The sequence below is a fragment of the Temnothorax nylanderi genome, unplaced genomic scaffold (assembly GCF_030848795.1).
Source record: "Temnothorax nylanderi isolate EJ_2023f unplaced genomic scaffold, tnyl_v1.0 TNYL_tig0074_pilon, whole genome shotgun sequence".
NCBI classification, from domain to species: Eukaryota; Metazoa; Arthropoda; class Insecta; order Hymenoptera; family Formicidae; genus Temnothorax; species Temnothorax nylanderi.
In genome coordinates this window covers 471756-498079 of record NW_027249136.1, presented here as the reverse complement: position 1 = coordinate 498079, position 26324 = coordinate 471756, and the positions used below count along the sequence as shown (strand labels likewise).

Sequence of the window (26324 nt, the reverse complement as noted above, 5' to 3'; positions counted from 1 at the left end):
GTATTTGTTCGCTTGTTTTCCAAGCGCAACTTCCTGCTGATATTCGCTATTAACATTTCTCAAAGAACGCCCGCGCCGCGAAGGACTGACTAATTGGTAGTTTTTAACGCATTGTATTTGAAAAATATGCTTTTTCATTGTGCCCTGAATACGCGAAGCGTGATGGAGAATGCAAAACAGCGTTACCTTGCCTTCCATCCAAGTTATACAGTCGCGTGTCTGTGTGTTGAAATATACGACGGTGATGTAACGGGGTTTATTTTTCTAAGTCAAAGCACAATAGATTCCGCGGTGCGATTTACGAGTTCGCCGCTTACATTCTTCAAGATTTCGTTTAACCATTGTAAATAAAATTGCTCGACGACTGCAGGTATTTTTCTCGTTAAAGCACCGCGCGGTGGGGTGTCAGCTTTTCTCTCTCTCTCGCTCTCTCCTCTCTCTTTCTCCCTCTCCTTCTTCTTTCTTTTTTTCGTCAGTCTTCCGTTGATAAATTGTTTCCCAAGCTCGCGTTACGATCGTAAAACGTCTTTATCATCACGTCTACTTATATATGTTGCCCGTCTTCAAATTGCTTTTTGTTTATACCTATTGAATTAAAGTTTCGCGATCGCAATATCGATACTTAAAGAACACTGCTGATAACATTTCTAATCAACATTCAACGACCATGCCTTTTTAATTTTTCTTATTTTTGTGACACATTTTTTTCACACTTCAAGTTATGTACTATTTTCTTGACTTGTTTCATATTCTTTCTAATACTTATACTGTTTTGTAAAGCATCGGTGAAAATGGAACCTGCAATATCCAATTTTCTAATAATGGTACTTTTCTCTGGAAATATGTTATTGTTTTCATTCTAGGTAACTACGATGTATCTGATGCTACGCATATCTTCCAATCATGAAGATATGCTAACGACTCGGCACTACCGACCTTTATTAACGCGTTAAGCTTTATGTCCTCCAGATAGACGTCGCGTCGCACCGGTGGATAGTATCGCCTCATATCTCAACTCGTGCTTCGTGCTTGCTCTCCGCGGCTATAAATGCTTTCTCTCCGGTAATGCGGCTCGCAAATTTGCAATATCCATGCTTTCTTGTTACCCCCACTATCCCTACTCCGCCGCTTTCTCCTCCGTCACTTCATTTCTGCCTTTACGAGCGCGTAAAAGCTCATAAAGATATCGTGAACCAGCCATGAACCATTTTCGCACAGACTGGAATATTTCCTCATGGGGCACGCGACTATTCGCAATTAATAACGAACAGCTATCGCTATCGAGATCATCTAATAAGTAGAACGATCAAGGCTATGATACGTATAGGCACAATAACAAAGCTGATACATGTAATTATAAAATTCTGCGATAAAAAAGGATTATATAACATGAGAACTATTTTGTGTTTATCTAAATAGGATTAATACGGAATTTATAACACCACGAATAATATGATAATATTAATTTTACTTATCAGGAAAGTCTCATTTCCAAATTTGATTTCCCTGCGGTGAAATTTCAAGGTGCAATTCCGCGAACAGTGAAGATTATCGCGGAAGCGGTAATCGTCATGATTCAACGATCGCAATCTGGAAGCAATTTTTTCATTAGTCGCGAGTGCCTCTTATCGGGTATAATTTGAGATCTTGGAGAAGTATTCGTGGAGGAAAGTGTCAGATTCTCGCGGTAAAGTGCACTTTGCTCTATCTTAAGTGAGACTCGGGTCGAATAGTTTCCCCACTATTTCTGCCTTAACTTTGATTAGACGCATTCAAATCGAACGCCTTTCTTCTCTTTCCACCTTCTTTCCTTCCTTTGTACTTCTTGCATCTCTTCGAAAAACTTCATTTGTGACGGAGAAGAAGATCGTGTAATACGCGTTTTATTTTCTACAGAAAACGATTCACTTCTCGCTTACGATCAGTCATTCGATCTATGATCACGAGTTGTAAATATGAAAAGCAGCATCTGAGAGCTGACGTACTTCTCTCACCAACGGTTATTCATTCGATTTGTTTTGTATCTATTTGATTATATCTATTACACTATACACAACATTATACATTATACACAACTTTCCATTTGAATACACATTACTCAATACAATACAAACATATCGAAACCAGATCTCGCAATGTCGAAGAAACGAATCGTGGACTGTCTTTCCCTCTCTTGTCTCTTCCGTTATCAATTTTTGCCCCGATATCCAAATCACATATCTATACTTGATATCAATTTTTTCAGATTAGTTAAATTTATTAACTTTTATTATTTAAATTTATTAATTAAATAATTATTAATTAAATTAGTTAAATTTGAGAACAAAGTAAATTGGTTTTAGAAAACGCAAGACGATTTCGTATTAACAAAACGAAACAAAATTCAATTGTGCTCACCAAACTTTTTGTGAAAATGTTATAATTTTTCAAGCATATATTTATTTTGATGGTACTGAAGCCTGAAGCCCAAACTTGAAACTATGGATATACATATATCGAATTGCGACTCCGTTAGACTTTCGATTGGGGCGCGCAAACGCGATCTTTGCCAGTGGTAGTCGAAAAAGACAATATCGTTCGTAGCAGGACGCTTCTATTGACTCGCGAACAAGTTTGGTGCCAACATCGCACAAAGCGAACAGAGCCGTTTTATTACAGTATTCTGGGATACATATTTTTCCGGACCTTTGTTCGCAGAATCATTTCCGCTCGCGAACTTTAATAAACGGCATTCGCAGATTTTACCGTAACTTGCCGACCAAACGTTCATTATGGAAACTACATCGTGCAAAATGAGTTTGCGGAAACGACGACTCCGCGACACTGTATTCGTTATGTAAGCTGCTTTTGTACGACGGCTCGTGTATACTAATTATGATCTAATGTAGCCTCGCACTTCAAGGGAGTAACCTAGGGAGAGAGGATTACTCGAACATGCGAGAAAGAGAGAGAGAGAGAGAGTCCCGAGCCAGAGTCGCATACTTATGAAACGTTAAAGGCTCCTTTGAGTCCTGTCCAGCTATGCTCTCTGCCGTTTGTGCCAGAACACTTCCTAATTGCGTTACGAACACACGACAGAAATGTAGCACGAAACGCACGGCAATCTAAGAGCGCGTTCGAAAGGAATACATGCATTGGGATGACTATAGTCCACTTGCTAGAAATCTCAACTAGACAAATAAAATTCAGTTAAAAATTTCAGTGTATTGTCGACGGTTCTAGAGACAATTCACTGAAATTTTTAACTAAATTTTATTTGTCTAGTATAATATATTATAACTTATTATAACGAATATATTATAACTTTCAGTTTGTAAAAATATGCTATGCAGATGATTATGTAATTCGTTATTCACCCTAAGAAGATTAATATTATCATTGCATTCTCTTCACGGAAGGAAGATGATTGATCAAGTCTCAGCATTCTAGAAATTGTATGAATTCTTCGTAAGACTCCGCGCCGTAATCAAGTTACCCCCGGACGTTCGTAAGAACGTGGGAATATTTCGTAATAACGATAGATCTACCTCCGGTAAAGTCTGGCAGACGTCTACGGAACCGCTTCGAAAGTTTCGTATGAAAACAATCCGTAAAGTCTTTACCGCTCTCGATGAAGATTAACCAACTTTCCTCCAGTTGATTTATCCCCTCGAATCTTCTCTATCGCCGGAGAGATGTTTACCGTAGTTATGACGAAATTCTTTTCCCCACGGCATGTAATTACCGTCGCGTAATCGTTATCGAGCTCGAATCCGCTTTCACAATTCACTTTTTGTAAATTATGTGCTTAGTAGCAGTTGTATTTTTCATTTTTCAAAATAATATAGGACGAGTAGGAAATCATATGTTTCTAAAGTTTTATATAACTGGCTATACAATATTAGACATCGCACACGTGTATATATCTAATATATATTCTGGCAAAATATAGTCAATTCCTTTTTTAATATAAACTCGCTTGCGTAAAACACGAAATCAAGGGGGAACGATGTTCGATAATTCGAGCTGCCCTCGCTTTTGGTTGCTGTGTCGCTGCCTGTCGGTGTGTCATCGCCGGCGGCTGCGAGCGTTCGATTAATGCATTTTTTATTATTTTCTGCTATGGAAAACAAACGCCGTAACAAGAGCCGCGCTACCGAGAATTCAACATTTCCATTGTTTTTAATTCAACGATCGCGCGCGGGGGCACTCACAATGCGCGGTGCTTCCACAGGCGCTGTGCACAGTTTGAAAATTTAATCCTCCCAACCCTTTCGCCGCTTTTTGTCCGGACTACGCGCTTTTTTCTCCCTGTAGGGCCCCTAGGAACTACGTTGTTGCCCTCCCCTTTCAGGTTTCGCTCTTCACAGACGGACATCCGGCGGTACGTGCGATTTAATCCTTGCGAAGTAAATCCCGTGCCAGGCGCAGGCAGAAAGACAAAGGCATTCCATTAACACAGGAGCAAGCAGCTTGTACGTTATATGCGCCTACATGTGCGCGACTATGAAGTAAGGCAAGCCTAGCGTGCAATATAATAAAGACTTGTGTATCTTTTACATCACGTTGCCTAAATTGTGCAATCGTAAAATAAGCTCGTAGAAAACAATGATAACAGTAGCGTTATCGACTCAATTATCTTGAGAGATTTTTTATAAGCTCTTATATAGATAAATATTTCTTTAGAGTACTTTTCCTTTCCTCGATATTAAATATTAGACCGGCCCATTGAGAAAGCTGTCACTAGCACGAGGGATCTCACCCTTATATTCGTCTGCTTCATAGAACGCTATTTACCCAATTTGACTATTAAAATCCTGAGTGTCTTGCGTGATCTATCATTGTCGTTATTTAATCTCCGTGATTTAAATCAGTAGTACAGTAGAGTCTCCCCTATCGCAACCTGTCGAAGAAAAAAACACGAGAGAAAGCTACGAGAGAAGGGTAAATGAAAGAAGAACGCGATGAAAGAGAGCCCGGAGAGGTCGCCGATTCTTCAGCCGTTATTTCCGCTCGATTGGGAACTCGCCTGTCGGTGGCTGTCGTTGACACTGCCTTTCACATCGGCCGAACGAAGTGGCAGCGAAATAGGTGCCGGCGATGATACAATGGCAGGCCGCGTGTACCGTCTTTGTGTCACGCACACGAGATGAAGTTCATATTCCCGATCAACTATCGCGATTGCGAGTGGGACAAACGCGTTCGAGCCGAATCACTTCGTTCGACAGAAAACTGATAATTTCTACCTGCCTGCCTGCCTGCCTGCCTGCCTGCCTGCCGGTATATGAAGCCGCGATACGCTTTACTACAAAAGTAAGATGAACGCCAAGATTACACCTCGCTTCGGGAAATAGAAGTGCCTTGCGCGATAAACGTTTGTTCCATAAAATGGACATCTCTCTGCAACTTATTCGATTTAAGGGATTTACAAATTTAAAAAAGTAAAAATTTCTAAAAAATAATGTGATAGATCTAATATATAATTATGAAAAATATAATTCATATATACGTATGTATAGAAAGAGACAGAGAGAGAGAGAGAGAGAGAGCTACATTTGTATATCAGGGTCAGGTGTGAGCAACACGCAGTATAAAAATTTTTAAGTAAATGTTTCTCTCTAGTTTCAAAGTGCAGTAGTGCAAAGGGCAGTTAGTTTAATTTGCTTGATTAAATCCACGTAGTGGACTATAGAAGCGACGTTTACATGCATTGTTGAACAGTGCAACACACGCGTCTCAAATGGACGACATAACACGGGTTGACAGGCGACGTATCAGTCAGTCCAATAAACAGACGAGCGGACAATATCTTGCAATATGCCCGGGCTTTCTCCATGGGCGCATATAACCTTCCTATTTACTCGGATACATGGAAAACCGGTTATTGGTCCGTACTCGCAATAGGCAAATCAATACATGCATATCGGGATATCCGTCTTCGATTCATCGTAGAGCGCAGAAAAATTTCTCGGAAGCATACAAAGCGATATGTATATAAACTGTATTGCGGTGCAACTTTAGAAATGAGAAATTGAATTTATTATTTAGAGCAAGAAAACATTTTATATACAAGATAAATTATGATATTTATATTATATATTATTGAGTTGTACTAGTCAACCATGGTATAAATATGTATCATTGAACTCTACAAAGAATTTTAATTTAATAAATCATCACACCTTAATTTCTAGCAATTTACTATGATATCTGATCTGCATTCTGTGAAATATACTTGCATAATGAGATTTCTATAATGTAGGTATTCAATTTCAAAAAAGTATTCATATTTTTAATTTCTCAAAGTTTGAGGAAATATAATATAAAGTAAAGATAATTTGATAATATTTTGGATTAATTTTTCTTTTAGATGTAAAAATTTTATTTTTACTTTTGACCACGTAACAAGAAATTCTGTATAGCTGACAATTAAAAAATAATATGTCAAATTTCCTGCCATCAAAATGTCTTATTTTCCTCTAAGTAGCCATTACCATTTGCCTGACGTTTCTAATTGCAATTTTATCAAAATTTAAAGATATCTCATGCACATCTCAAAAATTGCCATGCACAATGAAATGAAAATTGAATAATTGGCTCGCGCGTAAAATTGATATCGCTTTCTCGGCGTGCGTTACGGATCAGCAAATACAATTGCGTGTTACTGGCAATGTTCCGATCGTAAGTTATTGGAGTTTCTATGAAGCAACCAAGTTCGGGGATCCTTGCCAACCAGACCAATCCATGCGGTTAATTCGCTCGTGCACTTTGAAACTCGATAAACTCATGGATTGCTCGTCATAATTGTACACCGATGTCGTTACTATAGTGATCCTACGGTACGTTGCCCACGGCCAGATACATTTAAGCGTAAGACCATTTTCTGTTCCTGAATGGAAAACAGTCGAGCATATCGATTTAGGCTTTAGACAGCGTGCGCCTGATATTAGTGGGTGAATCATGTGTTTCCATTATTTATAGGGATACGTATAATAATCTAATTGCTAGAACTATTCATAAATTACAAAAGATGTTTTGATATCATTTGGATCATTTCGCAGCATGTTCACGTAGAGGGAGGATAAGGCAAAAGTCATAACCCGAGTCTAACACTTTGAAGTAATTTCGTTCAATTTTCGAGAAACTTTCCGAGTGGCAACTTGTGCATAAGAAACATATTGCACTGCGTTGCTTCGTGCAGTCACAATAGTGATCCTCCACCCCCCCCCCCACTGCTAGAGTAGGAATAACTTTAGTTTCGACATCTTCTAATAACAATATTCAGTCTGTATTTTCTTGCAATTTAATTACGAATCTTTTCGTAACATTATACAGAAGAGTGTATAAATAATAAATTTTACTTATTTTCTTTTAAACAGGGTAATTTTTTAATTTTTAATGCTCTACGTTTAACGTACAAATGTTAAACGTAACAAAATAAGCTATATTCAATATATGATTTTTTAATCTCTGGTGGAGAAAACCAAAAACTTGTGAAAGAAATTATCTTAGATTTAGTATAATAATTTTTTCCAAATTATAACTTACGCGATAGGAATCTAAATAATAAAACAAGATATTAATTTTTGGCTGCTAATAATTATAATTTCTTTCTAATTGTAAGTTTAGGACTGGTGACAAAAAAGTGGCGTCAGGATAGAATTAGAAGAGACTGCATAATAATCTGAAGAAAGTTAGTCCTATTTAGCAGGACGATTGGCTAGTGACCGACACGGTCGAACAATTAACTGACGCCGCTCCTCGTTTGAAATCAGACAATTACTGGATATCACGCCATTTTTATTACATCCCGGTTTTTCGGTTGAATGTCTCGTGAATTTAAGGCTTATACGTACAACTGCAATTGCTTTTGATTGTGGTCCGTTTGTTTAAACAATGTCCCGTCCAGACGGATTAACGAAGTTAAAGGATCGCTCAAGATATATAGATCCATTTATCGTGGGAAAATCCCCGAGGAATAGTTTACTCGTTAATTTCTTTCTTAGCGAAAATTCGATGGCCACGACGGACTGTACAAAGTAACGGAGTTATCCTAAATGCAAGCACGAAGCAACGTAGAATTGCGACAGAACGTAATTCACCGAAGAAAAAGAGAATCGAGTATCCCGAGTATCCGTTGCCTTGAGCGGACGCGCGTCGCTCGATTTGCAATTCAAGGTATAGTAAATTGGGAAGTGATCGGGAGGGGGAGGGGGAGGGGGAGGGGGAGGGAAGATGCGCTAGACCGGCGCTCGTCCGAAACAAGTGAAGGTTTCACGAGATTGCATTCAGATCGGATTAATTACGTCTATCATGGTCCAGTCTTTTCTGATTGGACACGCGGGAGATGCGGTTTCCCTGCTATTGGACGTGGCCGTTTTAAATGGCAGCTAAATGTCAGTTGAAACAGATTTCTAATGACTGAATATATACATATATCCATAAGATATCATAATTCCCCTAAAAATCTTTTAGGAAAAAATTCTTTAACAACGTAGAGTACATTTTCCATAGCAGAATAACCAAGAGAAATTATTTATTTAATGGAAAGTTAAATTGAATGACTTGACAAGTAATAATAAAATAATATTGTTACTTAAATAAATTTTCCATCAAAATTTTTTTCTTTGTTTCAAGATCGTTTTAAGAAACTTTTAAAATTCTCAAAAAAAAAAAACTCATCGTAAGTGTCACCGATTCTTTGATGTCATGTTATAATTATATAGCATAAACAGCAGATGTAATATCATAAAAGCTGATTGTGAGAGAGTATTACGAAAAACTTTATATCTCGCCTCCTTTATTCCATTTCGTCGTCGCTCAAAATATACGTGTATATGCACCGCGACACGCGCGTATTACGTACTTCACGCTCCATACACGGAGAGAGCAGTCCGTAAATTTCTATTTCTTTACGGCTCTATATGTGCTCCGAACATGGACACGTTGCAGTCGAGAAAGTGCGCGAAGAACCGCATTGCGGCGTACGGCAAAGAAAAAAGGAATAAAAAAGATATTTATTCTTATGTGTGTAGATATTTTTGTCCTATATAATATAGTCTGCGGCCATGGGATATATAAAGAAATGAAAAATAAAAGATATATAATTGCACTTTCAGGGATAATAAGCCAACGGGAGATAAAAGAGTTTACACTTAATTATATTCTCTTAGTGGTTTTGATGTAATTTTAAAATATGAAAAATGTAAACGCATCCGTGGAATGATGATGTAGATCTAATACAGACCCCGGTATAACAATGCTTGGTCAAGCTATTTGTGGGTTCGATATTTTTGCTGCCTTTGATCTCACTGTTAGGACAGTTTAAAGTGCTCACTTAAAAGTTTTCTCGTTGCCGCCTACAGACCGATTCGCCGTCACGCTTGTGTTTTCTTTAGGAATAGCTCAAACGATTCTTCCGGCTGACAGCTCGTCTCCCCCCCCCCCCTCCAATTCATGTACTAACTACATTAAAACCAGAGATATTTTTGATATATGTACGTCACCGTTGCACGCTTTAACAATTTTGATTTATTTCTATTTCCATTCAAAAGAGTATGACTTCAGAAGAAATTATATATATAGATATCAAATTGATGTACGATACAAAAATTTTTAGATTCCTCTGTTCATAAAAACATAAAGAAACAATTGCAATAAAGTTGTTTGAGTCTGTATTGGATATTTCTGCAATTATGTATTATTTATTATTTATACGTCGAGGATATTCTAGCATAGTAAAAAATATACTGCACCTGCGTTTTAGAATCATGTAAAAAAAACGTGCCATTTAAAAAAATAGTAAAGTTTTATATGCATATATTAATTATATGTATGTATTCCGTTTCACAATTCTCTATTTTCAGGCAAATAAAAATGACCATAAATCTTCTAAATATAGTTATAGTTTTACAGTTACAAAATTTCTCATTGGTATCATCGATATAGCCTATATATAAAAAGTGTACAAGTGTCCGATAGTATACGACGCAGGTTGCAGTTATGTAAAGAAAAAAAAAGAATAGTGAAAATTACAGGGGTTACACCATAGAAATGCAGCTATAAGGGTTCCATGGCGTTACTTGACACTAGTTTCTCCCGAGACGACTGATGTGACGACAAGCGACGGAAATTGATGCATTTCCTCCGTCGACGTTCCCGCGATTATGCAACGCGATTATGTAACGTGTGAAATCCCCCGATTTCGCATGGCTGGTGATGTACATCTGAATCGCGCGATGCGCTATTCAATTTACAGCTTTTTTAGAATGTATATGTGAAAATTTAAAATAACAGCAAAATTTCATGTCGCTAATGCCAGGTAATCCAACAAGACAAAAATTACACGACAAAAATCTCAATATAGAACAATATGTTTAAAGTTGTAAATGCGATAAACAAATTATACCAAAGCATCCGAGAATGAAGCGGGGTGTTTATCATATACGCGCGTGCGACTGCATAAACATACGTATTACATTATCAAGTATCGACACTTGGCGCAATACGCTATTACCGGGAGACAACATTAATTTCTAGCGACTAGTCCGGCGTTTGTGAACACACGAGTGGACGGACAATAAATCGTCACCGCAGTCGCGTTTAAAATTTGTGGTCGACCGCATCTGTACAATACATAAATCCCTTCCACATCCATTCGATGTGGCCATATACGTTTATCGATGCGAACGGAAATGTAACTTAAAAATAATTCTAAATTAGGGCATTACCGTGAAATCGACAGCGTCCAATAATGCCTACAACAACGGGAATTCTGTTATTCGCGAGGAAGATACGTATTTAATGTATTTCGCGCGATAAGCTCCAGCGCGGCCGAGTACGCGCCGTGTTTAACGCGGATGAACGAAACCGCGCAAAACGCGGCTCTTTATTGCTCGTCAGCAGGTGGGACTCAATTAGGGGCGGCCGCGAATTTGCATAAATAGTGCGGAACGAGCATCGCGTACACGCGTCGCATCAGCCGCGGCGCGGCGTTGCAATGGCCGTTCGAATGATCGTAATAGCTCGCTGGCGTCGACGCCCGATACATGTCACACGCGGTGGCGATGTTCGGTAATGCCAGGCCCTAACGATAGATTTTTTTTTATGAGTTTGCAGCCAATTTTATCTAACAAAATTCGAAAATAGGCCATTATTTATTATAACTTAATGCTTAATATTAAATTCCAATTAATAACTCAAATTAAAATTCTGGAAGACTAAATTCTATTTGAGCTTAAAGTCTAATCGATCGCAAGAAGCTGTCATTAAAATTAGGGTCAGGATTCTAGAACACCCTGTATACACTCCGTCCTCGTAATCGGGCTTCGCGCTATCTCAATTAATTGCCGTCACATTATTTGCGGTCGGCGGAGCTCGCCTAACCCGTTGCCTCGTTTTCGGCCGCGCTCATTCACCGGTATGCTCTATCATCGAGTCGGGCGCGCTCAACGAAATCGGTTAATTCCGGATTACCCGCAATCGCAAAATGGCCCTTGCTTTGGTCCTTTCGCACCGCGGTCCAATTTGCGCGCGATTAGATAACGAGAGCTGACGCTGGCGGTGATATAACTGCGATTGTTATATCACTTGTAGAGGAAAATACACAAGGAAAGACTAGGAAAGATGAGCAATAAAAATGTATTTCTCGATGAAGAATTTGTGAGGATAGTTTTTCTTCAGTAGAAATTTAAACGGCAGCATAATTATGTAGTATACAGTTAAAGACTTTTGGTGAATCAAACTACAAGAGTAACGAAACTTTATTTCCAGTTAATTTCAAAGGGAGTTTACTTTGATAGGGACCTAGTTTGGGAATTACTTATCGAGATATTTAATGTTGGAAAGTTGAATGTTGGAAGAATTAATCTTGGAAGTTCACGCTGGGAGTCAAACAAATCGCTGAAAATTATGTTCTTATTTTGCTAGACTCTATTACGCAACGCGCTTCGTACGTTCTCCAATGTGAAAGTTTTTTTAATTGTCTAATTATCTGTTTTTAATTACAAAACTTTCCGATAAAATTTTTCTTAAAACTTGTTGCAAAATACAAGTCAATCGGTTTATATTATATATATATTAGAACAACGGTAATTTGTATTTTTACTAGTCTATTTAGCGATAATAAGTCGTTGCGTCAGAAACAACGTGCGACGTAGATATACGAAATCGAGCGAATCGTTATCGGGATATTTTTAAAGCCATAAATGTGTAAACGTTAAAGTATTGCCGACATATGACCTAGGCTCGTATTTATGCAGTGACATTTCGTTTTACCGTCATCAAATATTATTACATGTTATTCTGCGGCGAACCGTATTCATCCAACCGTCTGTTCCGTCAGTCATTAAAGTATAATCGAGTCCTGTTGCGGCTTGATGTGCGCACAGGTATGCACCTACACACGCTCCCACACGCGCACGATCTATTTAAATCGCTTAAATTGGATACCGCCGTGCAACGAATTTACTCGTTAATTTTTGGCAAGTGTCGTATCTGCCAAGCGTTCAACACACTTTCTGGTTTTGTTAACGATTACACAGGAAGTTCACGGTAATAATCAGTCGGGTATTAACCATTGTGCCGAGGCGATCCAATCATATCGAATCGATTGCCTCGGTTTCAACTACAAAATTGCGCTCGATATTACTGTGACGAGTGATAAATTATCAGGTGCGAATTCATTTCGCGCAAAGTGCGTGTCGATTAATTGCAGCCACTTTATTTACCAAGAGAGTACCTATATTACACTACGGACGTATCCTCTTCCATATATCCAATATGTTAATATCGATTAATATTATATATAGATAGTATTTGCTTCCGACATCGCGTTATTATATTCTGTTAATTCCCTATACTTTTTATTTTTATTATATGCATATTTATCTACTACATTTGCTGTGCACATATTTTCTCCTATATTGTTAAATTTTGTTCAATGCCGTTTGTTTACTAGCCCTTGGCTATTTTATCCGGGATAGCGTGATAAACTAATTTAAGCTCGATATCTCTAGGGATTGAAACAATATTTCTGTTTTTCTTATGTTATTGTATATAAATGATGATATTATACATACATATATCTCTCTTTACTGCTCTTGTTTGGATCGCGTCACCTACATTCGGATTGCGTAATGTTAATTTCTCGATTTTTTAATTGTTGAGCTCTTTCTCAAATAAAGAAAGAAAAATAGAAAGTTTATTGATACAACATATTTTACGCTATCGTCGCAAATTTCATCATATTTTATTATATCGTCAAGAGAAAACTTATAAATATTAATTTTAAAATAGCTTTGCAAAATCTAAAGATTATTTCGCTAATGCGCAATAACGCATTAATTTTTGTTTCGGAAATCAAAACGATTTCATTACAACACCAAAATGCATTTGATAGAAATAACCGCACGTTTTGCTTCAGCAAGAAATTCATATTATTTCTATCAACTTTATGCAATAAGATTTTTTTATTTTGCTAACAGAACAGATTTGTGTAATATCGAATAATTGATTGTGGTAGGAAAATTTGAACGTTTTCATATTGAATATGTAGTAGCAGCAGCGACAGTTTTACCGCGACAGCAAAATTCCCCGTGCATATTTTGGAGAGTTCGTTCGAACAACGTATTTATATCACGCGATCGATGCATGATAAATCTCGCAAAAATATCCATACATCTCATACCAATAATCTGAATAATCCTATGAAGCCAAATACTTCATTTAGATTATAAATAATTCGAGGATAATATCGCCGTCATAGTCTCTAAATACGTTTGCGGGTCGATGTACGGTATTTTAGCCCGCATCATTTTAACGGATTACCACGGGCTGATTTCCAATAGAGAAACAGGCGATAACTCGTGTGCTTGTCTCTCGCTTGTATTTATCCGCTCGTTCGCGCATTCAACCTAGTTTTACGCCGATCGATACTATCGTTCGCTCCTGATAAAAATCACACGAGCTCTTTGATATCGCAAGATAATGCGTCGTATTATTTTCGCTTCGCACAACGTAAGAGAAAAGAGTGAAAGAAGATCATAGTGCGAAAACCGAGATGAGTTTTCAGAGGGAAGACCTTTCTTCTCAACGTGCATAAATAGCGTATCCTGCGAGAATTCACGCTTTTTCCTCTCTTCACTCTCTCTCACGCGCGCATCCTCTCAAAAAATTAGAGACTACATTGAGAGTATCAAACAGGATGAGGTAGAGAGTCGCGGGTGAGACTTGATAACTAGATACATCACCTAGCAGGAGCGCGGAAAAGGATGCGCGGCAGCCGGAGATCGCTGGGATTGCATTTCCATTAGTTAATTTACTTTCCTGGGGGAGATCCCGCCCCTTAAAACTGCCTGCAGCAGTACTTGGAGACGTCCGAGCGCAAAGTATCTGCATTAAGCCAGCGACTCGCGATTAAAATTTCCTTCCTTTCCCGGCCAAGTTATCGTGGGTAAGGGGCGTTAACTTTGCTTCAAAAAACGAGTAATTAGATAATTCATTTCTGCATTTGCCTTCGGTAAACACATATTTTTCACAGGCTAAACTTGGATTAATCTATATTTCGACGTTATAAGGAGATAAAATTAGACGTTATATATAACAAATCTGATCACTTGTTTAGCGCTACATCCAGCTCGGAATCTGATATTTCATATTGCCCAAATAAAGCTCATTGTCAGTCATATCTAGAATTGAATACATGATATGAAATGCGAACATATTTCTCAAACTGTTCAACAATATGTTCCAATGTCTATGAATTTGTTATGGACGACATTCTAATTTTTGCACGACTAGATTCTCTCTCTCTCTCTCTCTCTCTCTCTCTTGATTCTTGGCACGCCGCGCGGAAATGACGGTTTATTTGTCATCGTGCGACTTCTTTGTCCCTCGCGCACAGCCCAAGAGCACTATTTTATGAAGACGTATTGGCTGCATCACGCCGAATGTTTACGATCATCACGCGGATGACTGGGAAAATGTTTCGGATACCCGGCGGATACGCTCGTGCACGCTTTCTCTCTTTCTCCCAAAGAACTGTATCCGGCCGGAGGGTAAACGAAGTCTGAGGGCGCGCACCGTGGAAAGTCGTTCGATACGGGAAGAAAGAAAAATAGGAGCCCCTTTGCCGAGAGATAAAAGGAATCTATGGCCGTGTTTACACGGCGCCCCGAGATTGAAGCTCATTCGGCCATCCTCGCTCGCTTTTAAATAAAACTCTGGGTTTAGCGCCGCCCATGCTGCTGCATCACGCCCGTTCCATGACCATGCGCGCTGCCGCGCCGTTTTCCCGTTCCCATATTTGTTGATCTTGCGTGACGCGAGATAATACTGCAACTGTCATCTATGTCAGGGTTTCTCAAACCCACATATCATCCGTAGACTAATCATATTTTAGTTGGTGGATTCGAATATACGTATTTGTTTAACTCTCGACTGTAAAAAAATGAAAAATATTTCAAGGAACTTTTAATTTTGCGCAACGAAGGTGACGTCGTCGAATCTCGAAGATGAAGGTAAAAGCTCGAAGGGAGCTTTCCCTTTGCATAACGAAAAGTGATGTTATAGCACAGTCGCAGCCCATCGAGCGCAGCGAAAAGACGAAGCGCGCGATGTAATATCCACGACAGGAACAGCAGAATAATGGAAAAAGAGATGAATGGTTTTTGGGCGCGTGTCGCGGTAAAATAGCACGACGTCCTTCGTGATAGGTGGCACCAACATTGCACGGAAGATTAACGCAATTGTCACTTCAACCGGCTTTAGTAATGGTCGACGGATTTAACCGGACCATCCGCAGGCCGCGATAATTACTACGTCGTCGAAAATGACCGGCGAATAAGCGATAAATTCTCGTCATATCGATATTATATTTCGTTAATAAATTCTATCGTAAGGCTGCAGTAATTAGTCTCGTATTGATATAAGGGCATCCATCAATCTAATATTTTGTGCTTAAACAGCGATCTCTGGTGGCGTTGCCGGGGTGTCATACGTCATACGATTATGCACGCGACTAAACTCACGTCACACGTAGAGCTTATATAATCGCGTGTCTGTTTAAACACTTACGATGCATCTTTAATATATCTTGTAACTATATTTTATGCATGTTTTGGGAGCATTTTTGGAGCAAAAAAAATTTCGTGTTCTCTATTCGCTAAATATGATAGAAATGTAAAAATATATATGTAATATTATGCTCAGAGCATCTTCCTATTAAATTCCGAATAAGGCAAATGCGATATTATCGGCAAGTTATTTCGACTAGTTCGCACCGTAATCCGATGCTGAGCATGCTCATCTATCACCTGGAGCAGAAAACGTAGCTATCGATTTCCCACCGACGTCAATAATCTCGCGCGACGTCGTCGCGACGATGCATCATGCAGCCGACCGGCTTCATAAGCAAGCCGGACGTCGCGTCGTTTAATTACCGGCTCGAGATGTTATCTCGCGGTCTATTATAAACCGACGTCGAAAGAAAGTTCTAGAGTTCATGCGAATGGAGAATGCGAGACTGAGTAATCTAATTACATACGTATTGATGGTTGAGAAAAAATAGGATTAGTAGTGACTTTTTTAGAGTTATAAATAGGAAATTGAAGACCATGCAAAGAATGAGAGGTATTCATCAATATTGAATTCCGGCAACAAAATTATGAGAGAATTATATCAAGCGTTGACGGCATAGACATAGATGGAGCCTTTGATGTCTCGGTCCTAGATGAACTGAATGTTTTCGATTCACATCGGGATATAACGCAAACACAGAGAGCCGAGTTGCGACACGCGTTAGACACGCTTTTCACGTACGTCACCCATGACACGCGGCCGGACTTTATAACGTCCGCTATACCGTGTCGTGTCACCATTCGTTACGTCATGTCGCACAATTGGTGACGATGATTACGATGAAAAACGGCACGGGAACGTCTCTCGAGGTTGGCGTGTTGAAAGTCGTGCATCACGGACGCGCAATGTCCAGTCAATTCTCCAGTGTTTTGCTTTCTCATACATGCACCAGTAACCACTAACGACATAATGCTATTTTAACCGCGCTATTTCTCGACAATTAATTTTGGCCACTATTTGTCATTCAAAATCGATTAGTTTACAACTAATTGGAAATTAATGGTCTTATTCTAATTAATATTTCATAGTGGAGATCCTTAAGCGTTTTTTGATTCGCGCATAATGATAGCGTTATAACACACAAGTGAATCTTCCTTCTCTATAAGAAAAAGAAGCATTCGAGTTGTCTAGTTGATTCCTCGGGGAAACGTAAAGCCTTCTCGAGATGACAAAACTAGTTCGATCGCGGTACGTGCCTATAAATGAAGGAGGGTTCCGTTTTGCTCGGAAATATGATCGATTACTCGGTGGAACCGCGCATCCATTTTCTATTTGTACATATCGTGCCGAAATAAATTCTTTTATTGCGCGCTCGTAAACGTAACTGTATTTATATTCGATTCTCGCACGGCTATATTTTTCACTGTTGCGTCGTAGAAGTTTCATGGTGAGAAATACAAATATTATTATAGCAACCTAAATAAGCTATATTAACTAAATATAGCAACCTAAATAAATGTTATTACTGCGTTGGGACTTGGGAGACGAATAGAATACAAGAGAGTCTATCTTCTATCTTATGCCAGATCCTATGAGAATGACGATAAATTGCACGTAATTGTACTCATAATATGTTATTTGGATAAAAACACGTTTAATATAGAGACTCCTGGTCGATATAATATACTTTCTACACCCTGAAAGCGAAATACGAAGCAAAATAGTTGTACGCAGAATGTGATCATATTCGTGAGGAAGCAGGGAATTTCCTCAATATCGGATTAGGTTCGAATAATACCAGTCATTGACTGTCGTTCGTCCTATTCCTCTCGCAGTTTTTCCCTGCCGTTTTCGCTGGCGCTCCTTCCGCTTTGCTTTCTTCCACTCAGTGGTACATGCGTTCTCAAAGAAAATAAAACACTCCGTAAAATCTTTTTGACCCAAAGCAACATTCCTTGGACAGCATAGTTCGCGTGTCAGAAGAAATTTCGTTTGGATATTCATCGGGGAGTTTCTGTGCAGTTTTCTCGACTGCGGCCACTCCCAAGCGAGCTTCCTCGTATTGTTCCGATATGATACTCCGATATAATGTCTTTCTAAAATTCTATCAAGTTCGTGTAAAGCGCACAGACCGCTGTACCTTATGATCAAGGTAATGCGATTTTCGAAATAAACCGAATAAATGTATACATAGCGAAACATTGTGTGAATGATGTTATTAATAAACATGTTGAGAGATTAATAAATATATTTCTGAGAGAGTTTCTGTTTGTATATAACTTTCTCGGAAATTCTATTCTTAATTGACTGACAAATTTCTTCAATTTAGTTACCATTGATGAAAATGACAAAGTATCCACAGCTAGTCATAAACAATAAAGAAAAAAGAACGTCCTAGATATTAAGTTTCTGAAGTGCATTCAAATATAATATTTTTTTGTATCTACGTAATAAACTAACAATACGTCTTTGAATCCGAGATTTTATTATCGAGATAATTAATATCGAAAAGTTGCAACAAATTATTGACTCTTCCCTGAATTTTTGCTTAAAAAAATATATTATATATATATATATATATATCATACTCGTCAAAGGATATTAAGATTAATATTAAGAATTCTAAGGCACTCAGTATAATTTCAGCCTATTTTCCAAGCTTATTTGCACTGGATAAATTACTTAGTCGTCCGACAAATATGAGTATTGTCAAAGGGACATAGTATTTCCAGCAAAATGCAAACTCTCGGGTTTTAATAGTTCTCTTTTTCTGCATTTATTGGAATAAAACGCGAGCGTCGAAGAGGAAATATCGGATATCATGAATAAGGCACTTTTTGTGACAAAATACTAGGTAATATACCTTTCAACAGAGCTACGTTCTATTCTCTTTTTTAAGATATTATTCTGACAAGTATTTGAAGTAAGATGATAAATATTATATACGATTTATTAAAATACAATTAATTTCATGATTTCTATTATATGTATATGTGCGTTTAATGTTTTCACATAGTTTAATTAGTTGAAATATAATTGAATAGCTTCTTATAAACTATTCACAAGCACATTTCTTATATCACTTATACATATATGTGTGCAAAGAATGAAAGAAACTACTAAAAGCTACCCTAAACTTATGTCCTCTCGTCACAAAATTACAAAAGTTATTCGAAAAAATTCAATTTAAAGGTCAATCATAAATATATTTAATAATAATCAAAAGCACTCAGATTTAAGCAAAGAAAAAAGTTTTGTATATTAATGAGACCAAATATAGTCGAGCCAAGATAATTGCATGCTGCTATCCAAACTCAACCAAACTTCATTAACATTTCTTCGAGATAAAATTTCGCGTTGCTGACGAAGCTCTACAGTTATCCTGCAAGTGAACTTTTAATCGGCATCTAAGTATTACCGGTATCGCAATCATTACTTCGTGCTTAATATAAACGGTACGGAAAGAACCCACGCGATACTAATCTGAGTATCTTTCGATATGGAATTTCCAAGTGGAATTCTTTCCTTTAAACGATTGTGGCCGGCATAATTAAAAACACGCGAGCAATTAATTTATTATCGCTTCGTCCAATTTTGACATTCCGAAGAGAATGAAAATTATTGTGTTAACAAATCAAGAAAAAAAATGAATTCTATCTTTAATTTTCACAAATCAAACAAATAAAATTCAATCACTGCGAAAAATGTCGCAATTTATTTCTTAATAAATGGGGAGACTATCATCAAGCATAAATAATAAAATACATCGTGTCGCAAGGAAAAATATTTACGCGCAGCTTAAGAAACACGTGCAGATACCGCGCAAAGATAAAAGTAATTATCGTGATTATTTTAATTATACCTGTTTGTCTAGTAGCTGAGCAGAGTGAAACGTTTGCACACGCGATGGTTGATATTTCCGGGAATTTTTGCTTTCGACCAGGAGTGTCCGATTTTATTTTTCCGACGATCACTTTGAAAGCGAAGATTTCGAGGAAGTAGCGGGATATAAAACGCATGCATTCACACATCGCCGTTGCATATTTAACGAGTCGGGCATCTCTTATGTGGAAAATAGTTCAGTATCCCCGTCCGTAGCGCTAACTACTCGCACAAAACTCGTTCGTTACGATTCCAGGCGCGTGCGCCTGGAACGAAGTAAGCGCTATTTCTCGTAAATTTAATTTCCAAAGTGTCACGGAACAAGGGCGCTACGCGAAAGCGCCGACCAGTGGAGAGAGAGAGCTCTGAGCGGTGACTCCCGTCGCCGTTTGTCGGGACGTTCACGGTACACTCGTTACGATCGATAAACCGTATCTTAAAAAAGAAACAACCAGAAATCCAGTCCATTCTCTCGCTGAATGTAAAGAGAGAATAATGTACGAATAACTGCTTGAACACATGCGTCGATGCAGTTTCAGTGGCGCGTTTAATTTTTCAGATTGTACATATAAAAGTATTTTTTGACACATCAATTCGTGTACAATTCTATTTGGTTTGGCAAAAAATCAAAAACTTCTTTCTACCATGAGGAAAGTAATGCGAGAAATATTACTTACGAAATACAGAAAAAAAATATAAAATTTATAATTGCGGAAATACGCAGGAAAATAATATTCGTCAAATTATTTCTGCTATATATGTTTCTTCGAAGTCTGACAAATGAAGCCTGAGCCTGTCATAAAAAGAGAATCAGTTATCGATAAAAAATATTTAAGCTCTCGAGGGAGATGTAGAAATAAACTGTATTGTATCTTGAAAACGATGTCAAGTTATGAGAGTACGGTAAAAACATCTTGTTACGTAGTATCGATCTGTAGATGTATCTCTTAAATCTATTGTGTTTCGCAAATTGATTTACGCCACAATGTGTTTCCAAATATATAGCAAGGGATATATTCTCACGATATTTCTTATTCGATAATAGCATTTTGCTGGTGAGATTGCTGGTTTTTTATTACGTTATATAAGACTGATGTGGGAAAGACGATTGCTGGGGATTCTCCGAGATGCCGATTTCAGAGATGGAGTTACCGGATAGTCCAATTTACTAAGTGAAAGTCCCCTTCTATTATCGGGTTTGGAAAGCTCGCTCTCTCATAGTTTTGCCGGCGTCGCCGATAGAATTATGTCGATTTTGATGGTGGCGAGCGATTTGATACAGGAAATCTGTGTGCACTTCGCAACCGGCGAGCACGACGCGGCGCCGATGGAAATTGCATTAAAATCGATCGTGCAGATCGATTTCGACGCTCTATGTTCTACGTTCATGTATTGGCGAATATCGGGCGAATACTGGAGCAATGACATTTGTCGCGATATCGCTCGGTACCTATTGCGACGAAACGTTATCGTGTCCTCATTGCGTTTTCTGAACTCGCCGCGTAATAAAACGCATCCGCGACATCAAGACGACTCGGTTTGCGCAAACATACCGTAGGGCGTCGGTAAACACGTCCTTTGCTTGCCGGAAATTACAGTTTGATGCTTTAACTTTTTGCACTAGTTATTCGGCCATACGTATGTAAACCCCCGCATCGATTGAAAACTAAAGGAAATTCTACAAATATCATTTCCATTTACTGTTAATTGCATTCAAATAACAGTCCATAAATGCATAAATCATATTTTCTCTGTAGGATATTTTATAAAATAATTACGCTCTCGCGTTAGTCAATATTATACATGTCGAGAATAAAAATTATCTTTTATAGAAAAATTTAACTTTGAACACCATCTTTTTATCAACCATGTAGGCTTTTTTCTCTAACAACCGTTGTAATATCTCTTTTGCCGTTAGCGAACGGATCGATGTAAAGGAATATGAGATGAACCAGCGATATAAAAAGAACAATACAAGTATAGAGTATTAAGAAAAGCGAGACACGAACTATCCACATTGTCTGACGATATTTTTTAACGCTCGTTTTCATTTTGAAAGTGTCAAATTACTAGAAACGATTCGTGAAAAGAACTCTCCCTCACTCCCCCCCCCCCCCTCCTCCGGTCGCGCTACCGTGCTGTAGCTGTAGCGATTCATAAAAGCTCGGAGCACCACGAAGGGAGACAGGGGTCGATGAAAAGCTTTACGTAGCAACTTCGAAAGGTATCAACGGCTGACCGCGGTACAAAGAAGCCCATATCCTGCTGCAGGAACAAAAAGCACTTTGGACTAAAAGCGCGTCGTACGCAGTAGCAAGTTATTTTTATGAACGCGTTGAATAGACGTCGCAACGATACGGCGATCAAGTACGCGTGAGCGCTTAATTATCGATCTCTTCTGACATAGCTCTTAGGAGACGGATATCAGACGAGATGCTCTGATCTCTGAATATATAAAATACATATGAAATCTATAATATATCAAATTTAAAAAGCGCCATGTAATTGTAGACAAATCTTGTATTTAACACATAAAAAAAGCGAGAGAATTTTAGCGAATAAAGCTTGAAAAATAATAATTATAATAAAATGTTATTCTTCAATTAATTTAAATCTTTCTAATTTAACTTTTAATAAACAATATTTTAATAGTGTGAAATCTTTATTTAACATTTCTCTTTATCAAAATGTTTAATGATAAAAATTTATTCGAGCTCACGTTGAGCAAAAATCATTTACGAATTCATCGCGAATGAAATATAACGTACTGCGACAAAGAAACGTTCCTGCCACTTTATGTAACGCATTCGCGTTTTCCTTTTTGCAACAAGTACAATTTAGTATGGCTTCGCGTGTAACGGTAAAACTGAAATGATGAAAGTATATGAAACATTATATTTGCATGGAAAGAGATGTATAGCACATACATGTACATAAGCATACGTGTGCACGAAATTTGAACTCGGGCTTTCATGTTATCGTAGCGCCACGCGTGGTCTCGTCGTGTCTCCTCGCGGAGCTTAACCAACCGCGACAACAAAAAAACCATGGAGAATTTTCCAAATAGCGAATAACTAGGGTCGAAGAAATCGCGGTAATATCGCATTTCGCTCACGGGAATAGTACTTCCTATCGGACGGGCGGTTTTATCGTTTCGCTCGTTCCGCGCCGTCGAGAGGACAAAGAGTCTTTGGGATAGGATTCACCGAATAATCGCGGAGAAATTTATGTGCGGGCACGTTAGAAATTTCGGTCACGTAATGCTATCCGGCGAGATACCGCTTCTCGCGCAACAACGTAAAATCTCCGCCGTCTGGCTATCCGGCTAACGAAACTAATTCCGCGCTCTTCATCCACCGCAAGCTTGTTTCCGCGTTATCCCCGCGCATTCCTTACCACGTACGAGCGAAGGTAACGAAACGCAATCTATTTATGTAACTGCCCTATGCTATGATAAGCTCTACTTACGAAAAACGATTACGACGTCATTCCTTGAAGCTCCATACCGATGTGCGTTCTTTTCAATCAGTCCTCACTCGACCTCGCGCAATCCTGGACAAAAAAAATCAACCGATTATAGGCTTTAATAAATTCAGACTGTAAATTTTCACAATTTTAGCAGGTAAATTCTTTCCCCAAAAGAGTGTAATTTTTCGAACTGTACAATTTTCTAACACAATCGCAAAGATCAGTATTCTTACCTAATTTTCTATTTTCAATACAGTTTAAAATGTATGCCATAAAATAATACATAAAATGCAACGCCATCGTTCTCCACTACGCTCGTTTATTAATTAATATTCCTTTTGTTAATACGTCGGTGAGCAACATTACTTCCGCTACTAAGGAGACGTTTAAATGTGGCACGAGGACTAGCTTTCATGATATTGGCAACCCGCGTCAGTGCCCCCGTATTCGTGTACGCTGTTCGATTTTGCCGAGTCCAATAAACCAATAAGCGACAAAATGCGACGTAATTATTCCATTGATCGAAGTAAATGCCCTCTAATAATCGAACTGCCCTACGTCCGCTCGCCCTACCCACGTTGGCTCCCATTTTCCCGCAATAATACTTAAATTGGCGCATCTCCGCAAACGAAGCCCCACAGAATAGAATTACCAATCACGCTAAGTCAATTTTTCATACAATGCGAGAGACGTGGCTCGTTAACCGCCTTCATTCGAAACTTGAATGTGACATTAATATCTGACCGTAAAAAAGTGATATCTCGCTAACGCGCTTAAAAGAACTCTATGCGATAATTCAAAATAATTTCGCCCTACAAAATATAAAAATCTCGCGATGACAAATCGGAAACCGTCACGAATCGTTCCGTTAGCACCAGTTGCTCCCAGCAATTGTTCCTGCACGCTATGGCGTTATAAAAAATGATTTTCTGTTGTCGCGACTAATTTTGAAGAATCTCGACGTTCGACACGGATTTGAGACTCTTTGTTCTCGCTTATGCTTCGTCGAGCGTGTATCATACCTCGCGGAAAATGTACTCGTTTCCGCATACACGTACGCGTATTCACACAGAAATGCTCGCGTGTATCGAGCTCGACGACAGATAGGAGCGGAGATATGAGCACCTTATCGACCGCTTTATCAGGGCACCTGAGCCCTTAACTGTGACCCCCCTTCCCCTCTCCCTCCCTCCCTCCGCCTTGTACCGAGACGCGGCCGTAGATAAAGGACTCTTTCCTCGGCTATAACGCGGGCTGGAGCAGGTGTATGGTGAAGGGAAAATTGCGAGTAGGTACCTACACCTACACACAGCCCCGACTGTACCATGACAGACTTGGCTCCGATGGCGGTCATGAATCTACCCTCGACATCGTGCCCCGTATATACCCGTCGATGTCGAAGGTCACGCGTCGTCAGTGAGGCATGTAAGCGCTTTGAGGATGAAAGTCTAGACATGTGTATGTGTACGTGTATGTGTATGTTCAGGCTTAACGTTACGAAAGCGATTCTAAATGTAACGTTCCAAAATCCGCGTGCATGCAAGTTAAAACAAAATCGACCAAGCTCTGCAACAAAGCTTAATAAGGAGAAAAGGATGATCATCGAAAGACATACTTATGTTGTGTGACATATGTTGCAAATGACATGAAAATATAATTTACACAAGAAACGATTTATGTTTTAATTTAATTTGTTTCGCGACGCATATGTAGAAATTTCAATATGCCGTAACATTGCTCCGTTGATTTTGCGCAATCGTCAAAGTTCTCAAATCGAACCTGGCAAAGTTTCTGTTCTGTAGAGAAGCGACGCAATCGAAGAATCTATCCAAACGGCGTAGAACGTACAAACTACTTTAAAGCGAACGACGTGGAAATCGCCGTTACGTCCGCTCGTGTAGAACCGGTACAACTTTTACGATCGTGCGGGGTGTAACGTGAAGCGAAATAGAAAAACAAGAGACAACTCTCCTCCTCGTACGTATATAGGACCGCGCGTCACTCGGAGTTTAGAAGAACGCGGACTTTGAGAAAGAGCAAGCGTGACTGGCCTGCGAAACAGACTCCAAGTTTATTTCGCAGTGACGGCCATCCCGCTCACAAATCATCCGACACGATAAATACTGTCCACCGTAGCAAGCATGCTACGCGACAGTCTTTACTCGAACTTCGGGGCAGCATAACGTTCCGCGATGTTATCGGGAAAACTTGCGCGACTTCCCAGGTTTCGACTTCCATATCGTGCGGCTGAATGCAGTGTAAAGCTGAAACTGCATCTTTATTAGATAAAACGTGTTCTCGTTAATAATATCTTCGACATTACTGTGATTTTCTGTGATTATTATGACATTTGTGTGTATAGTACAATGGACATTCTTTAGATCTTGTGTACTTGGTTTTGATTTTTTTAGCGGCAAAAATTGTTCAACAGAATAAGAACATTTATTTTCTCGGTCAATTTCGACGGTCGGAGCAAAATTTCAACGTCGATTGATGATTCCGCGGCTTTGGTCTCTTGGAAAAACAATGCTGGGACGGCAAGTGAATCCATTGGCAAGTCAACTCAATTTCGTGCAGAACGTTAATGTTTTTCTGGACCGGGTCGCGTTGGTACTCTCTAGTCCGCTGCCGCTTCGTTTCCGCTAATAAAATAATCGTAGCCAGCGGCGGGCACGACATGAGTGTGACAGTCGGCAGTCGGTGAGGCGGATACCGTAGACGTCACCAGAGTTATGCGTGACCGGGCTGCGAAACCAGCCGTGGGGTTTATTTGTAGCGAATGCGAGTGGTACGCCCTGGTCACGAACCGTAGAACCGTAGAACCGGAAGCGGCACAGGCTCCTGGTAATCCCGTTGCGATCCACGCTCGACGCTCGACTCGCGCGGATACTCTCTATGGTCGAGTCGCGTTACCGGTA

The 26324-nt window shown here is 39.1% G+C and overlaps 1 protein-coding gene and 1 long non-coding RNA gene across 12 annotated transcripts in view; one reads left to right on the top strand and one right to left on the bottom strand.

Moving 5' to 3' along the window:
* LOC139774149 (neurotrimin-like) overlaps nt 1–26324 on the top strand; it is a 307096-nt gene that overhangs the window by 223540 nt on the left and 57232 nt on the right. The window lies entirely within an intron of this gene.
* The window catches only part of LOC139774150 (uncharacterized), a 43006-nt gene continuing 40110 nt past the window's right edge, over nt 23429–26324 (bottom strand). Inside the window, exon 3 of the long non-coding RNA XR_011718523.1 lies at nt 23429–23490. This is a non-coding gene — a long non-coding RNA (uncharacterized lncRNA). The remainder of the gene's footprint in view (nt 23491–26324) is intronic.